This window comes from Lontra canadensis, unplaced genomic scaffold (genome assembly GCF_010015895.1).
Source record: "Lontra canadensis isolate GAN:19392208 unplaced genomic scaffold, GSC_riverotter_1.0 scaffold83, whole genome shotgun sequence".
Classification (NCBI taxonomy): Eukaryota; Metazoa; Chordata; class Mammalia; order Carnivora; family Mustelidae; genus Lontra; species Lontra canadensis.
The window spans coordinates 5,596,542-5,615,260 of record NW_022631077.1 but is presented as its reverse complement, the minus strand read 5'-3'; the positions used below and the strand labels follow the sequence as shown (position 1 = coordinate 5,615,260).

General features: G+C 39.9%; 1 protein-coding gene and 1 pseudogene across 2 annotated transcripts in view; both read left to right on the top strand.

Moving 5' to 3' along the window:
• The window catches only part of ASPH (aspartate beta-hydroxylase), a 213,717-nt gene that overhangs the window by 172,935 nt on the left and 22,063 nt on the right, over positions 1-18,719 (top strand). The gene's annotated exons all lie outside the window — the stretch shown is intronic.
• LOC116882336 lies at positions 3,920-6,447 on the top strand (annotated as a pseudogene).

Genomic DNA, 18,719 nt, shown 5'->3' with positions numbered 1-18,719 from the left:
AACAGCCAGATAAAGAGGTACACAGGAGGGGCGCCCGGGTGGCTCAGTGGGTTAAAGCCTCTGCCTTCAGCTCAGGTCATGATCTCAAGGTCCTGGGATTGAGCCCCGCATCAGGCTCTCTGCTCAGCGGGGAGCCTGCTTCCCCCTCTCTCTCTGCCTGCCTCTCTGCCTACTTGTGATCTCTGTCTGTCAAATAAATAAATAAAATATTTAAAAAGAAAAAAAAAAAAGAGGTACACAGGATAAGACCCAGAAGGATCTGAGTGCAGGAACTTCTGTCCCTATGGAACGGAATATTATCTTCTCTTGGTGTGTGTATACTTTTATCAACACAGAAGCTCATCAGATCTTGTTCAAGTTTTTGGAGAGTTTAATAAGCGGTACCTGTTTCCCCTTCTCAGTGGCTGGTGGGTGGAGCTGAAAGATCTAACCTTCCAATCATTTGGTCTTTCTGGTGACCAGCCCCATCCTGAGGCTATCTAGGGGCCCCTGTTCTAAGTCACCTCATTAACACAAACTCAGTTGAGCTCAAAAAGGATACCTTCAAATGACAAAGACACTCGTGTTATTCAGGAAATTCCAAGATTTTTAGGAGCTCTGTGCCAGGAATCTGGGAAAAAGATCAAATATATGTCCTATTATACCACAGGTCACCCCCTAGTTTCTGTTTTCATTTTTGTTTTTGTCGTGCATGCCTTATAATAAGATCATAACAGTTAATAGATATTGGCATGTTACTAGCCTTCCATTCAGTTACTAATAATTAGTCTAGTCTATCATCTTACCATTTGAAAGTAGCTCCCAGGGCAAGGCCGCTCAAGCTGGCAGCCCTCTGTTAGATCTGCTCCAATTCCAAAACTACAAGTGGACCTAGAAATACATGGCTTCACCTTTTCATGCATCTGGTATAATCAAGCTAAGGGACAGTATCATCTCTTGCCCTGAGCCTCTTTTGAGGTGTTGAGATAATATCGGATTTCCTACTATTACAAAATCCATTCATTCCCTTTCTCCCAGCTACTATTCCTCCTTCTCTCCATTTAAATGCTCAATATGTTTCCACTTTCCGAAAGGACATGATGTTTGACCACTGTGCTGTCTAGTCTGTGGGCAGCAGTCCTAGTATACCCAACACCTACCCTGCCCATGCAAGTAGGGTAAAGTACAGTACGTAGGGTCAGAGCTAAGAGGCCTATTCTTACCACTGTCAGTGTAGCTACTACATTCACTTACCCCAGAGAGATGAGAAAGGAAGAACAAGAGTAACAAAATATTGACAATTTTGGAATCTGGGGGATAGATACATGGAAGTTAATACTGTTCCCGCTACTTTTAAGTGTTTTACATTTTTCAATTATTTTATTTATTTATTTATTTTGCTAAAGAACATCTTGAATAAAGTATATCTATAAGAAGACTTCACCGAAGAATTTTTTTCTACTTGAGGAAAGAAAGTTTCAAAGTACCTACTTTAAATAGGTCTTACTTGACCATACTTACTCTATTTCATTGTAAAAGCACACTATAATCATCATAATCCAATTGTAAAGTAGGCTGCTGTCAGTTAGACTTTATTTTATAAGTCAGAAAACCATCGTGTGGTGACCATGAATGCAGATCGATTTAAAGAGGTTCTATGTCCAAAGCAGAATTAGTACAGGAAAAACGTTTTCCTGGATAAATGTCCTATAGTTAGCACTGTCAGAAGTTCTTTCCATTTTAAAATTTCACCCCTTCTCAGACTGTATCACACTGAGTTCTTCTGATTCTCTTGCTAACATCTAATCTTCTCCTGGTCTCTCTGTGAGTTTATTTTCCTACTGTGGCTTTTCAGATGCTTTCAGTTTCAAGTAACAGAAATGCAACTGGAATGTGGCTTAAGCAACAAGGAATTTGGTTGACGTTTGTGAAGGAAGCCTAGCGTAGCAGTAGGGCAGATTTCAGGGGTTGTGCACCCAGGAGGAAGGTTTTCTTGCCTCTGTACTTCCTCCCTGGTCAGCTCTGTCCTTGCACTTAAGTCAAGATGGCTGCCAGCAGCCCCTGGAATGGAGGGTTAGAAAGTGTTTGAGAGCTTCATAACATTGTTGAGCCACCACACTAGGCCTGAATGGTCTCCTCGAAACCTCTTAGGAGACCTTGTCCTGGTGATCATAACCATGTCACATGGGCACTAACAATTACAAAAGAGTTGTAATACTGTAATACTGAGAAATTAAGTAGCTAGCTACAGGCTGGGGCAGCAGGCTTCCAGCAGGAGAGTGTTACCTCTCCATCAACCGGGGAATAAAAATCTTTTTTCCTTCAATCTGATTGAGCCAATTAAGTTACATTTCCATTCTGGGTGGGCTGTGAGATTATCTTTAAGCCAATAGATCAACTCCTGGAGCCAGGGAAAGGTCAGATTTCTCCAAGTCCAATGGATAACCTGAGAGGAAGTAAACACCTGAACTAAATCAGGGTTCTTTAGGAAGGAGGAAGAGGCACAATGGATTTTTGGAGAGTGGCCTCCAATGTTCAATGTCCTTGCTAACTGAGGACACACACTCAGATACAAACACTGTTCCCTACTCTCTGTTTTCCCTTTCTTGTCATTTACTAAAAAAAAACTTTTCCACTCTGGTTCAACTGCTGTTAAAGTTTCTTGTTAAAGTCTTCTTGCTAAAACCAAAGCTGTGCTCCCCAAATGGATTTTTTTACTCATTCTGTTCTATCTCCAGCAGACATTAACACTCAATGTGAAAGTTAATTCACCATGTAATCCCATGGCTAATACTCCGTTCCAACTTCATAGCTTTGGTCAGGGATTCAGCTTTACCCAAAATTCCAGGTTTATTACTGCGTCCATATTTCTTGCCACTGCCCTTTACTGTTTTTAATTCAGGCAAAATTCCTCCTCCTGCCAGACCATCCATGTGATAGTCTCGCCTCTCTTTACTCTTTCCTTTTCTCCTTTTCCTCCTATCCTCTCCACAGCCAATTCCTATTTATCTTTCAGATGTTAGAGAAGTGGTCATTTCTTTTAAGAGAGTAAGTTAGGAGTCCTTCCTTGTATGTATCCAAAAACACCTTATACTTTCTTTTTAAACATTTATACTGTATTCTAATCACCTCTTAAGTTCTGTGTAGCCCCCTGAGATCATGTGCTCTAAGATAGTGGGCCATGTTTGTCATATTCACAACTACAACAGTTATCTGATACATGGTAGGTGCTCATAAATGAGGTTTGTTGTAGAAGTTTCTATGAAGTTTCTTTTCTCTAGTTGTTTCATAGATGTGTCAGAAGTCCCAGGGATATAAAAATCATACCACTTACTTTTCTTACATATAAGCAGTTGGCACAACATCCTTGTTGGCCCTCCCTGAATGTGGGGGAAATTCTCTTATATTGTTACTGCACTGGGGAGGGATGCCTAGAGAAGAAAAAGGTCCACTCTTTTTCTTCTTTGTCAAAGGGATTCTTCTTCCTGAAGGGAATTCTTTTTTCCTCAAGAGCATTTCTTCTTCCTCAGTGATATCCTTTTCTAGAAATTTTTGCTGTATAATAGGGAAGGATATTTAGAGTGTGCAGAGTTTCTGTTGAAATTTCAAGTATTTAATTATGGTTATAAAATATTGGGGGTGGGGCAGGATTTGGGGATGGAACAGGGAACATCTTTGTAACTCTACCCCTGCATAAAAGTGAAAAGCACTGAGAAAAATTGTCAAAATCAACATTTGCAGAGCTCTGTACATTAACCAAAGAGTTGCAGCAATTTGAGGAACATTTATTCAAGAAAATCTGCTAAGCCTCAGTAAGAACAGAAGGATTTGTGGGATAGTAACTTGACTTGCTCTCATCCTTTCCTCCCTAGCTCTTAACAGACTTGAAAATTAACAGTCTCACAACACTAGCTGTGAAGACCTTGAAGACCACAACCTTATGGCCATCAGTGTAAGCAGATTAGGTCTGGGGCCTTTTACAAAGTTTCATATCCAGACCACTGTCATTGTTTGACCCATCTTGTGCTGTTGAGGAAGCCCCATTCTTAGGAAAACGTTGTTTGACCTCACTCATTAGTATGGCTTTGTCCCAGGATGTTAGTCAAAAGGATCAGTGGCAGTTTTTTAAATATGGGGGCAAATGAGAACCTGCCCCCTGCAAGAGAAGTGCTTAATAAAGAAAATCTGATGAGCAGGTTGCCCATGAGAGACTTTGAAAAGCTTTCACATACTCCTGGAGTTGTATATTCCAATGCATGTACTCTCTGGGCTGCATGCCCAGGATATACCCAAGGGGCCCCCAGTCCTTTGCCTTTGGCTGACTCTGAGGCCCAGCACAGGCAAGAAATGAAGGCTAGAGCAGAGTTGTAAACTGCCTGAGCATTACTGCCATGCTCCAAAACTCACACAGAGCCTCTCAACATAAGGAGGGAAGAGTTACTAGTTCAAGCAAGTAGTAAGCAAGTAATGACCGTGCATTAGGTGACTATTAAGCTAATCAAGAAGAGGCTTTAGTGGCCATGCATGACAATAGAGTTAAGAGATTTCACAGACTAACCAAGAAAGTCACTCAACAAACAAGTAGTGGCAACAACAAATGCTGGGGGAGAGCAGATCTGATTTTTAGATTTGTCACATTATCTAAAATGTCTAGTCTCAATGAAAATTACTTATCCCACAAAGAAACAGAAGAGTATATATATATATATATATATATATATATATACACGTATATATACTCATATATATACATATATACAAAAAACAGGAAAATACAGTCAATAGAAACTGTCATGAGGGGCCTAGATGTTGAACTTACTAGATGAAGACTTTAAATCAGTATTATGAATACACCCAGATAACTGAAGGAAACCATATCTAAAGAATTAAAGATTATGACAATGATAGCTCACTTAGTAGAGGATAATAATAAAGAAATAGAACTATAGAGCTGAACCAAATGGAAATTCTAGAGCGTGTAACACCTTCAGTATAAAATCACCAGAGAGGCTCCACAGCTGATTTAAGCTGATAGAGGAAATCATCGGCAAGCTTGAAGATAGGTTGATTGAAATTATTTATACTAAGGAATGGAAAGAAAAGAGATTGAAGAAAACAATGTGTGGGGGGCACTGACACACGTAACAATATACACGTAATAGAGTCCTCAGAAAGAGGGAAGAAAGGGCGGGGCCAGAAAGGGTATTGAAGAGATAAAGGCCAAAAACCTAGCAAATTAGATGAAAAGCATTACTCTGCACATCCAAGAAATTCAGTGAGCTTTGAGTAAGATAAACTTGAAAAACATACCTACATGTTTCTTAGTCAAACTGTCAAAAGCCAAAAACAAAGTGAGTCTCTTGAAAACACAGAGTTCTTATTGTGGAAAAGGGATCCTCAATATGATTAATAGCTAACTTTTCATCAGAAACCATGGAGTCCAGAAGACAGTGGGATGACATTTAAATACAAAAAGAAAAGGGCTGTCAACCAAGAATTCTGCATCTAGCAAAATAATCTCAAAAATAAAGGAGAAATTAAGACATTGCTAGAGAAATAAAAACTGAATTTCCAACTAAAAGACCTGCTCTATAATAAAGACTAAACACAGTTGTTCAGACTGAAATGAAAACACTAGATGGTAACATAAATCTACGTGAAGGAAAATAGAGCCAGAGAAAGTCCATTTTTTCCCTTGTCAGTCTTTCCTTCTTATACTGATTTCTAAAACTGCCAGAGGGTAGACATGTGAAATAGAGCTGAGAGTCCAGAAATGAACTCTTACATTTGTGATCAGTTGCTTTTTGACAAAGGTACCAAGACAATGCAATAAGGAGAGAATTGTCTTTTTACAATGTGCTAGGACAACTGGATATCCATATGCGAAAAAGTGAAGTTAGCTCATACTATACACTGAAACGAACTCAAAATGGAAGTAGACCTAAATGTCAGAAATAAAATGGTAACACAGAAGAAAGCGCAGAAGTGAGTTTTCAGGTTCACGTGGCCCGTGGTTTGACTGTGGGTCTCCTTGCAGTGGTGGCAGCTACTGAGCACAGTACAAACTGCCGTGGCCAGAGTCGTGGCAAGGTAGACGTTTAGGTTTCTTCCGTGCTTTGACTGAGTTTTAGTTGAAAGGAGTGCAGCTGAAACTGTAACCAAAGGAGGTATTATGCTTCCAGAAAAATCTCAAGGAAAGGTACTGCAAACAACAGTAGTAGCTGTTGGATCAAGTACTAAAGGAAAGGGTGGAGAGATTCAATCAGTTAGTGTGAAAGTTGGAGATAAAGTTTCCTCCCAGAATATGTAGGCACCAAAGTAGTTCTAGAGGACAAGGATTATTTCTTATTTAGAGACAGTGACATTCTCGGAATGTATGTGGACTGAAATCGTTATAAAAATGGCATGAAGTGAAGCTGCCCATTCCAGTGAAGTTGTAAAATCTTTCATCATGTAAATAATTTTCATGTCTCTCTTTTATATTAAACTAATGGTACCCAAACTACTGACTTAAAACAAAACAAACAAACAAAAAAAAGTGAGTCTTCATAACATTGAGTTTAGGTACTTTTTTTTTTTTTTTTAAGATTTGACACCAAAATCACAGTGACAAAGGCAAAGTAAATAAATTAGATTTCATCAGTCTTAAACTTTTGTGTTTCAAAGAACACAGTCTGGGTGGCTGGGTGGCTCAATCGTTAAGCATCTGCCTTCAGCTTAGGTCATGATCCCAGGTTCCTGGGACTGAGCCCCACATCAGGCTTCCTGCTCAGTGGGAAGCCTGCTTCTCCCTCTCCCACTTTCCCTGCTTGTGTTCCCTCTCTCGCTTGTCTCTCTCTGTTAGATAAATAAAACCTTAAAAAAAATAAAGAACCCAATCAATAAAAAAAAAAAAATTAAAATCCACAGAATGAGAGGTAATATTTGCAAATCATTATCTGACAAAGGACTTAATCCAGACTATATCAAGAACTCTGATAACTCGATATAGAGACAACCCAGTCTCAAAGTGGGCGAATATTTGAAAAGACATATTCAAAGAAGATCCATGAATGGCCGAGAAGCACATGAAAAGATGCTGAATGTTATTCATCATTAGGAAAATACAAATCAAAACCCCAGGATGCCCCTTAACACCCACTAGGATGGCTACAACAAAAAAGATGACATTAACAAATGTTAGCAAGTATATAGAGAAATCGGAGCCATCAAACATTACTGGTGGAAATGTCAAGGGATACAGCCCCTTTGGAAAATGATTTGGCAGTTCCTCAAAAAGCTAACCAAAGTTATGGCCCAGCAATTCCACTCCTAGGTATATACCCAAGAGAAATAAAAGCATCATGTTCATCCAAAAATATGTACGTGAATGTTGATATTATTAATAACACCAAAAAAGTGGAAGCAACCGAAATGTCCATCTAAATGATGAATGAATGAGAACAAAATGTGATATATCGTCACAATGGCAATAAAAAGCAATGAAGTACAACATGAATGAACCTTAAAAACATTACACTAAGTGAAAGAAACGAGGCACAAAAGACCACCTATTAGATGATTCTATTTATATGAACTGCCCAGGGCAGCTGGGTGGCTCAGTCAGTTAAGTGTCTGAGTCCTGGTTTTGGCTCAAGTCAGATCTTGTGGTTTGTGAGATTGAGTCCTATGTCGGCCTCTGTGCTTAGTGGGGAGTCAGCTTGAAGATTCTCTCCCTGTGTTCCTGCCCCCACTCAAACACATTCTCTCTCCCTCTCTCAAATAAATAAATACATCTTGGAGCGGGGGCTCTGTTGACATGAACTGTCCAGATTAGGCAAATACATGGAGACAGAAAGTAGATTGGTGATTGCCAGGGACCAAGGAGATGGGGTGAGGGGAGTGACTGCTAATGGTGAAGGGTTACTTTTGGCATGATGAAAACGTTCTACAACAAAGTTGATGGTTGCACAACTCTGTAAGTATATTAAAAACCACTGTATGGTAAAAGTTAGTTGAGTGAATTTTGGTATGTGAGTTATAGCTCAATAAATCTGTTAACAAAAATAGGAAATTGTGGTAGCATATAGTAATTCAGGTATGTTAAAAATAAATAGGTTTCTGGGGCACCTGGGTGGCTCAGTGGGTTAAAGCCTCTGCCTTCAGCTCACGTCATGGTCTCAGGGTCCTGGGATCGAGCCCCACATCGGGGTCTCTGCTCTGCGGGGAGCCTGCTTCCTCCTCTCTCTCTGCCTGCCTCTCTGCCTACTTGTGATCTCTGTATGTCAAATAAATAAAATCTTTAAAAATAAATAAATAATAAATAAATAAATAAATAAATAAATAAATAGGTTTCTGAGGGGTTGAAGAAAAACACTTAATAATCACCAGTGAGGCAATATAATGAGCAGCTTAGAGGTTAGGACTCTGTGGCCACATTGCCTCATTTTGATATTTGGGACCATTCCTTACTCACTGTGTGACATTGAGCAACGCTTCTATGTGTTTTGCTTTCATTACCTGCAAAGTACCTATGGAAATGGTATTTGTTTTCTGGTTGTTCAAACTTAATGAGTAAATGGGAAGTGCTCAATAAATATTAATTATTATTAGTCAATTTAATTAATTACCTTGTTTTCGTAGGAAAATATTTCTAGTTTCTAAAGGCAACTTCAATGGGGCACCTGGGTGGCTCAGTCGTTAAGCGTTTGCCTTCGGCTCAGGTCACAATCCCAGGGTCCTGGGATCAAGCCCCATATCGGGCTCCCTCCTCGACAGGAAGCCTGCTTCTCCCTCTCCCACTTCCCCTGCTTGTGTTCCCTCTCTCACTGTGTCTGTCTGTCAAATAAATAAATAAAATATTTTAAAATTTGTTTTAAATAAAAAACAACTTAGCCAATTTTGAAATATTATATATTACTGAAATAATGTAACAGTTATCATGTATGGAATGCCTCCTATTTACAGTCAATGCATTGAGCATTTTTGTACATAATACTTCTAATCTTTATAACATTCTGCAAAATAGGTACACTTGTGCTCACTTATATATGAGTAGAGTCAGGAGTGGAGAAATGAAATTTGCCCATGGTCCCATATTTAATGATGGCGGGGCTGGGATTTGAATGAAAATTATTGTCCTCAAAGTCCATACCCTCACCGTAGCCCATTCTACCTCAAAGGGACTGATGTCTGCTCTTGGTCTCATGTCCTTCTCCTTTTTGCCTATCATGTCTTCATTTCAGTTCTATTTCCCTAGACTTCTTGATTTCAGCCCTGCCTGTTTTAAGTTCTCCTTTTTTAAGAAGAAAAGCAGGGCTTGGACATTGATCACTGGGTCCCCAGCTGCATGGAGTCTCAGAGTGTGGGACCTCTTATGTCTGAAATCCAGTGCATCACTTGCTAACTATCTTTATTTGTAGAAATGTTAATATTGTGTCTGGTTATGGCTTTCAGATAAAGAAGTCATTTCAAGGGGATCATTTGCCAATACTGACCATGACAGAGACTACTGTGTAAGGAAACCCAGGGCTGATGTCCATTTAGTGGACAAACCCTTGTACATCAAGTTTCTTTCCATTTTCAAATTACAGTTTTGAATATTACAGATCATGGATTGGGCATTAACATCTTAAAGTGGAAACCTTCTAGATCAGGTAGCTGCATCTTTGGCCAAAATCCTTCTAGGATTATTCTGGCCCTTACATGACAAACACCACGGATAGCACATTTCCATTTAAATTATTCCCACCGTATGTTCCAGTGAGAAGTAGAGCAGTTTTCTTGGAGGCAATGGGACACTGTTCAGTAAAATGCATCATCAGTGTTTTTCCCCTTTTGTTGAATGGTCATTGTTTCCCTCTCATTGCGGTGTTTGCAGTTTTTCAACTCCACACTGGAGATAGAAAGAGGCTATGGCAACTGAATGGAAAAAAAATTAGAGAAAAATATCCCAGTAGAGTTTTCTCTTTTAGGCATATTTTCATTGAAAGTGAGTAGGTTGCTGCCCAAATCACAAATATCAAAGCCTTGGTGCTTTGGGGGTATTTAACATAGAAATCGAAACAAATGGATTAAAGTCTTTGCTAAGTTATAAATAGAATAGTTTTGCTCTGCTCTTTTTGAGATTAGCTTTTGATCTACATTACTCCATGCCTAATTTAGATGTAAAAATGCATGCATAGAAATTACTGTAATAACCCTGAAACAACAGCAGTGAATAGCAACAGAAAACTATAGTCTTTTTTTTTTTAAGATTTTATTTATTTGGGAGAGAGGGAGCGTGAACACGCACGAATGGCGGAAGGAGCAGAGGAATAGGGATAAACGAGACTCCCTGCTAAGCCAGAAGCCCAACCCGTGGCTCAATCCCAGGACAGAGACCACGACCTGAGCCCAAATCTAGAGTCAGATGCTTAACTGACTAAGCCCCCACGCACCCCTGAAAACTAGTTTAAAGTATACCTTTTGTGTGTGTGTTTCCTGATACCTCTTTGCAAAAGGAAAACTTGCAAGTTTTTCGGAGGTTTTTTCTGAGTTGTTCCGAGCGGCTGCTCTGGTGTTGCATCACAGGTAAGTTTCCGCTTCCTCACATTATACTTGCATTAGCCATAGGACTGACCGGTGCTGTTTTTCTGATGGCATGACACCGTGCATAAGAATGATTGATTAAAGTTATACTCCCTCCATCATTTTCTTGCAGACTGTGGCTTTTAATTAAGAAATCCACTTATGGTTTGTCTCCCTCCCAATCCCAACTTGTTTCATTTACTCGTCTTAATCTCACAAAACAAACTGAGGGTTGCTGGGGGGAGGGGGGTTGGGAGGGGGGGGGTGGGGTTATGGACATTGAGGAGGGTATGTGCTATGGTGAGTGCTGTGAAATGTGTAAACCTGGCGATTCACAGACCTGTACCCCTGGGGATAAAAATGTATTATATGTTTAAAAAAAATTATTAAGAAAAAAAGAAGAAGAATATACCACAGGGCGCCTGGGTGGCTCAGTGGGTTAAAGCCTCTGCCTTCGGCTCAGATCATGATCCCAGGGTCCTGGGATCAAGCCCCACATCAGGCTCTCTGCTCAGCAGGGAGCCTGCATCCTCCTCTCTCTCTGCCTGCCTCTCGGCCTGTGATCTCTGTCTGTCGAATAAAAAAAAAAAAAAAAAAAAAGAATAAAAAAAAACAAAAGAAATCCATTGTGTATGAATAATGTCAGCTTCACCAAAAATAAGAGTTACTCAGGAGTATGTCAGTGGTTCCACATTTCTGTCTTTTCAACATTTCTGTCTATACAATTAAATATTTGAATGTTTCCACTGAACTGCTTTTGAAATGAAATGGATTAAGAAAGAAGCAGAAATGGCAGATTTTCCATGGAATTAAGCTATAAATTAAGAAGATTAGCAATTTTTATGAAAGTACTACAAAGAAGCGCTAAAAGCAGTTGCTTAAGATGACCATAATAGTTTAATCCTGTTTTTCTAAATCAAACTTTAAACTTCTGGGACTCCAGTGACACTTACACAAAAAAAATCACAACGGAATGGCAGTAGGAGCCCAGAGAATTCAGAAAATTGGATGGTGGCACAACTTAAAGTGAACTTGAAAGGAGGCTCTCCAGTTGGAAAAGTTTTGTTCTTAGCTCTGACCCCTGGGGAAGGTCATTTCACCCTCTGAGCCTCAGTTTCTTTATCTCTAAATTCAAAATAATTACCCCAGTTTCACCTCTCCTGCAAGATTTTAATGAGGCATGAAAATGAAACCAAACCAAACACGACGAAAACCCACCATCATGGATGTTCCCATGTGTGTTTTCCTGGGGGACCTCATCAAGAGTCAATGCTCGGCCAAGGTTCCAGGATGGCATCTGATGCCAATTATGGCAACACAGCGAAAGGATAAGATACATTATAGTCTTTGAATTAATTCAAACTAAAAAGGTGTTTTCTCTCAGTGAAATGATTGAATTTTCAGTATTGGTCAATGAAAAGAGAATGTCTAAAAATTTTCTTTATCTGTGATTCTCTTTGGGAGTTCACAGTACAGTGTTTAATATTTCAGAAAAATTGCAAACTGTATCTGTAGGCTGGCACTCTGTTTGCTGTTCCAAAATTTTTCATCCTGTAGGTTGTGATCAGTGTCTTAGTACACATCCACACAGGTCGATGTCCTAAATATATGTATGCACATATATAGTATAGATAATCTGTTTATCAAACAATTTATTGATTGTATCCACAGAAAGCCTCCCCATCAGACTCCTAGCCCCTTGCTGTTAAGGACTTGGGGGTTTTTGCTTGTCCAGGACACAGCTCAGTGCACTGGTCCCTGTAGACAGAGTAGGGAAGGGAGGTAGTACCTTGGCTCCCCTTTTAACTTTCTCTCACTAGGAATGTTAGCCCACAAGCCTGCCAGTCTGGCCTAGGGTATAAGGAATAGGAGTCTCTTTTGCTTCCTGAAACCCTCAGGCTGGATGTTTCCCCTGGTAACCCAGACTATCTTTTCTCTATCCTGATAGAAGACACCCTTTCTCTGCCACTTTCTAGAAAGAGCAAACTCCAGTTCTCCGACTCTTCTTTTGTGCCGGTTCAGAGTGCCTTACCTTATCTTTTTTCTTCAGTAAGAACAATGAGAGATGGAATGTACAAGTGGACAATGTCCAGACCATATATAAACCTAAAACCTTGACCTACAACCTGTAGCAAACCACCTGGGAAATAACCCAGGAAGCCAGCCTGCTGTAAGCCAGACTTGTAGGAAGTCAGATTGTCCAGAGAGCAATCTCTAGTGACAATTCAGGAAGCTAAAGAATAACCACTGTAACAATTGGCCCCAAATGTCCAGGACTTGATTAATAACTGACAGCTTCCTTAATGTTTTTCCCGCCTCCAATTTAGGACCCATCCAAGACAGCCAGATACGCTCTCCTAACCAGTCACATAGGACGCCCACTTCCAGTTACCTGCCAACAGCCTCCTCTGAGGGTACCCCTGAAGCCTTTCCTTTTTTCACCTTTAAGCTTTCCCAATGCTTCAGGAAAACACAAGTGATGGTGGCTGACTCCCTTGCTCTAGCGTGCTGTGAATAAGTAGCATTCTGTTTTTTTCATTCGGTTGGTCTTTGTTTATTCCCACCATAACAAATGTCAGATATTTTCTTTTATCTTTATATTCAAGCTGGAAAAACAGGAAATCTGATTAAAATGCATTAGTTTCAGCAGGAGATTGCTTTTTTAATGCTACTTATTTCCTGCAGAGATTTTATTTAAATTATTGCAAAGAGAGTTTGCTGTGAGAGCATTGCCTTCACTACAACATTTGCTGTGATTCATAACTTAAGCTGCCCACTTGGGGGTAGAGGGGGTACCCTCCACCCCCCAGCTGTTCCTTCTAGGGCAGAGTCCCCTCCTGTCTTGTCTAGGATATGCTACCCATGTTTCATTATCATGGTGTAAAGTTTAGGCATGTTTTGGCTAGGCTTCAAGCTGATTTCTCAAAAAAAAAAAAAATAGATATATAATTCCCAAATAATAATTAGCTATAACAGCATGTTCACAGCCAATTATATAGAATTTGGTATATATTGTACTAAGGCACCATTGTTACCAATTCCTTCTAACTCCAATTTTAACGTACAGACTTTGCCTAGAATAGTCTTTGACCACATGCCTTCTCTGAATTTAGAGTTAGAACCTTGCAAGGTACATATACATCTCTGGGACTTCTCAATCACCAATATCTGTGTTTTCTCCCTTCCCTTTTTCTTAACAGCTAATCATACGCAGTTGCTTACCTAATCTAGTGAATGTTAATCGGAGCTCTGGGAGTTCTTGTATTATGTTTTGTCCACGTAGCTCTTCTTGCCTTTTTCCATGACCATGTTTTATTTTGTTCCTATAAATTACTATTTTCCATGTTGTTGTGAATTTATTCCTGATCCCCTTCCATCTGCTGCTTGCCCTCTTAGCTGGAGCTAGTTCTCACTTGAATGTGCACATGTGTTATGTGTTGTTCAAAATTCATATTTTGAAACCCTAACCCCCCCCATGCCTCAGAATGTGACTATATTTAGAGATAGGGTCATTTAAAGAGGTAGTTAAGTTAAAATGAGGCCATTGGGGCGGGCCCTAATCCAATATGAGCAGTGTCCTTTTAAGAAAGGGAAATTTGGACACACGTGTGCACACCAAGGAAAGACCACGTGAGGACATAGCTAGAAATCTGCAAGCCAGGGAGAGAGTTCAAAAGACACCAAACTTGCCAACAGCTTGATCTTGGACTTCCAGCCTCCAGAACTGTGAGAACATAGATTTGAATCTTCTAAGTCACCCAGTCTGTGTATTTATATGTTATGGTAACCTCCACAAACTAATACGATTAGTGAAGAAACTCCCCTTACGTAGCAATTTGCGATCTTTACTTACTGTCTTAGCCAAAACATTTCTTTGAACAGTTCAATTTTCGTACATAGGTGAAAATATTCAAAGCTCAGATGGATGAATGTTAATTGATTAGGACAAAATTAAACGTGATCTTATGTGAGGCTTCAAGCATCATCATCAGTTTTGTGATCATCTGACCACATCGAGGAAGTGGGGGCATACCAACCAAATGATGCAAGGGAAACACGTGGGCCAAGTGAAAAGAAATCAGGGTGACAATAAATGAATATACGAGTAGCAGAGTTTGATCGAAAATGTGAAATGCGACGGTGAGAAGTGTTTTCTTCTCTCTACCACCTGTCTCTGTCTCGTGAAATGGTATCAGTTTGAGTTTGGTGAGATTTGGAAGACGAATTCTAGGGATTACTACAAGATTTTGCAGGCTTGTGGGATTTTGTTTTCTCAGTTTTACTAGGAGGTTCTTCCACTCTATGAGAAAAGAAGGGAAATCAATAATAATGACCTATTTGCGATGTGTAGGAAATACAGGAGGAGAAGGATTAAGCAGGACCAAGCAATACATTTAATACCTCCCACATGAAACCTCACTTAAGTGATAACAGAAGGACAAAAAAAAAGGGGGGAAATGACAGTAGAAAAGAAAAACCTCGCTTAAATACAATAAAAATGTAAACCTGCCAAAAAATTTAAAAAAAAAAAAGAGGGAAGCAAGAACAGTTGAACAACACCAATGTGTTTTTTGTTTGTTTGTCTTTTGAAAAGCAAAGAAGGAAGGATCTGACTTGGTCATTCCAAGAAAGCTGAAATTGAAGGACGTGATTACAGAGGGGCTTCCAAAGGGAAGGGATTTAAGGCACCCGCCACCGCAGCAACCATATGGGCTTGAAGAAGACACTGTTCCCCACCCAACATTTCAGATGCCCAGTGAGAAAACTGGCTTGATGACAAGCCCAACAGGAAGGCCTGTCAACCACATGCCCTCCCCTTCCATGCAACTCCTCGTCACTGTGGCAGTCCTGTAGGACTCCCAGCTGAGGGTCGCCTAACATGGGAGAGACCCCTCAACACAAAAGAAGATAAAGAACAAAACAAACGAAGAGTGCAGTAGAGCTCAGGGGAAACCAAAGATCCAGGGAGCAAATGTCAACAGAAATAATATCTGTAAGATGCTCAGAGCAGGAAGAGAAGATAGTGTAGCCGTGAGAAAAGAATAGGAAGGATACTGTGGAAAGAAAAAGAGACCCAACTAGGGCTCTGTCAGAAATGTGCAAAACAGCATCTGCAAAAGTAAAGAGTTTCTTAGCAGTATCAGAAGCTAAGTCAAGAAAACTGGCCAGAAGGGAAAACCAAAAAAGATTGAAAATAGAGAAGTTAGGAAAACTAGAGGTTCAGTGTAATGTGTTCAACATACAAAGGAAGGAAGTTCCAGAAAGAATAGGGACAGAATGGAGAAGAAATTATTAAAGACATAAGACCGGATAGTCTCCAATTGAAAAATTGTGAGTTTCCATATTGAAGGGACCCATAAGTGACCAGCACTTAGACAAAGATAGAGTTTCAGGAAATTTCAGGAAGCCAGAAACAAAGAGAAGATTTTAAAATCCTCATTACTATCATCACAGTTGTACTTACACATAGCAGAAGTACTTTTTTTTTTTTAGCACATTTAATCTTAGAGACTCTTAAGAAGACTTGTAGTATTTCACCGTCTTTATAAATGAGGAACATTAAGTCACAGTGGTTAAGTGAATCCCCCAGTATCGCATAGCTAGTAAGTGGGAGTCAGATTTCCAAACCAGGCAGTCTAACTCCATACCCACTACAGAGTACTACTTCTATAAGGTTTTCTGAGGGACACCCCCCCCCCCCCCGCCGCCAAAAGAGGATCTCCCAATAGCAGCACTAAAAGTTCTAACACAGTGTGGAATTGTTTTCAAAATTCTCAGGAGAAAGTATTTCCTACCTAGAATTCTGTAAACAGGCAAGCCTTCAATCAGCTCTAAGTATAGCTTCAACTGTTTTCAGAAATTTAGTGTTACCTGTGCTGTGTCCTTTCTTGGGAGCAACTAGAATGCAGTAATTAGGAAGACCACTATAGGGCAAAAGTCAAGGGCAGTTCCCTGATGAGGCTTGCCCAGCACGCCCAGACTGCCGCCAGTCCAGATCAAAGCAAGGCAGTTGGCTACTGCAGGATTATCTTCAGAAAAAAGAAAGAAAGTGGTGGCTTATCTGATGTTTTTGGTAAGGGGTAGAATAGTATCAAGAGATTTTGTATCGCCCTTCCAGTGCTGTAAAGAACAAACAGTGGTAAGTGCGTTAGAATATGAAGCCAAAGAAAAGGGGGCAGATATGTAGCATGAAGGGTCCTCATCACAGGATGACTCGAGTGTGAATGATAACTCATTGTCATATAAAACCCGAATGTGAATTTGATCAGATAGATGAAAGATTTGTGAATTTAACTGTAGCAAGATTGAGAAGAGGGAAAAGAAGACAACAAATTGTTAACGTGTTACCTTCTCTAAGAGAAAGATGAGTGATAATGTCTAGAATGGGATAAATCAAGAAATAGTGGTGTATAAACATAGTATTTATTTTTTTAAAGATGTTATTTATTCACTTGTGAGAGAGAGAGACAGAGCACAGCAGAGGGGAGAAGCAGAGGGAGAAGGAGAAGCAGGCTCCCCACTGAGCTGGGAGCCTGATGTGGAGCTCAATCCCAGGACCTGGAGATCATGACCTGAGCTGAAGGCAGACACTTAACCATCTGAGCCACCCAGGCACCCCAAAACGTAGTATTTAGATAGAAGCAGGTAAATGCAGAAGAGATGTTTAAAGCAATCAGCTGGGGTTGGACTCAGGATGGGAGAAGAATTGAGTGAGAGACTGTACTGCTTTTATTCTAAGACCTGCAGTATTAGTTAACTTTTAAAAATATGTACTTTTAATTGAGTAAAAATAGAAAGGGAAATTTAACTGTTTAACTATAAGAATCAGTTTGGCTATAGTTTGCTCCCCTTAAGACTTTCTGCAAGAAATAAGTTTTTGGAGAAGACTTTAAAAATAGACTTAATCTAATTTGATGTTGAAGAGAAAAGCATATCATCCAAGTGAATGAGGAGCATTTCTGGGAAGTGAGGACCTTGTCAACTGGTTGGGGGGTCTGGAGTAAAGTGAACTAGGGTGTGTTGTGGGATTAATGAAGCTGGAAGCTGGGAACTCCATTTAGAGATGACTAGAGTGCCAGATACAGCTGAGGTTCAACAAAACACAAGTGCTTGGGGTGAGTTTACAAAGCCATGTGGCACCGAAAAAGCAATCAAGTCTCTGTGCTCTTAGATCCATGCTTCCACAAGGAGAAATGTCAATTAGAAGCTGTTGTCTTCCCGGCAATCAACTCAAATACCAACCCTATCAGTTTCTTTTTTCAGTTTTATAAAATGGGTGTATTTAGGGTCAAAGAAGTGTTATTTTCGATGAGACCTTTCAGAATGTAAGCATGGCCTCTCTTGTGAGCCTTCAAGCTCCCGTTGGAATATACTAAAGATTGGAATTTTTTTGCCATCGACATCTGAGTGATATCACTGTAGAAAAGACGCATATCCATTCCCTTCCTCCCTCCAGCCCTTCCTACTCTCTCCCTCTCTTCCTTCTCCCTCCCGCTCTCTCTCAAACACACACATACATCCTGTGTAATTAGGTTTGGTGTTTACTCCCCTCTAATCATGTGAATTTTATACAATACGGTTCCTTGGTTTATGCTTAAAAATAAAATTCCCAGATCCCATCCTAGATTTCTCCTGATGCCCATAAAAGAGACCATGGTGAATCTTTCCAAAGTTGAAAACAAACAAACAAAACAAAACAAAAACAAATCCAAAGTGCACTCATTACTCTGGTAAAAACTGCTCCTAAGACAAATTTTATTTATTTAGTGATACAATCACTATAACATTTTCCTTTGGGCTTTCTGCCCTGTTTTCCTAACAAAAGATCAGCTCTTTGCAAAGATGCTCCTAACATCAGCTATCAAAAGAAATGCAAGAAACTTCTAGAATACCAGGAGGAATGAAGGGAAGAGCCTGCTGTGTAAGGCTCCAGTAACCTCATTTGAAAAGTAATTTCATGTGTTAGAAAGGTAATTCTCCCCTCATCTGTGTGACAACTTAACAAGAATCTAACAGATTTATCTATCAACTCGAACAAATTACAATAGCCACAACGAGTGTTGGCAATTTAGGTACATTTGAGAAGATGTGAATATATGGGTTGCATTTTTTTTTCTTTTTCATAATCTTGGGATTCTTGAAAAAAGCCATTATATTTTGTTACTCGGGGCCTGCCAAAGTGAAGGCTTTTG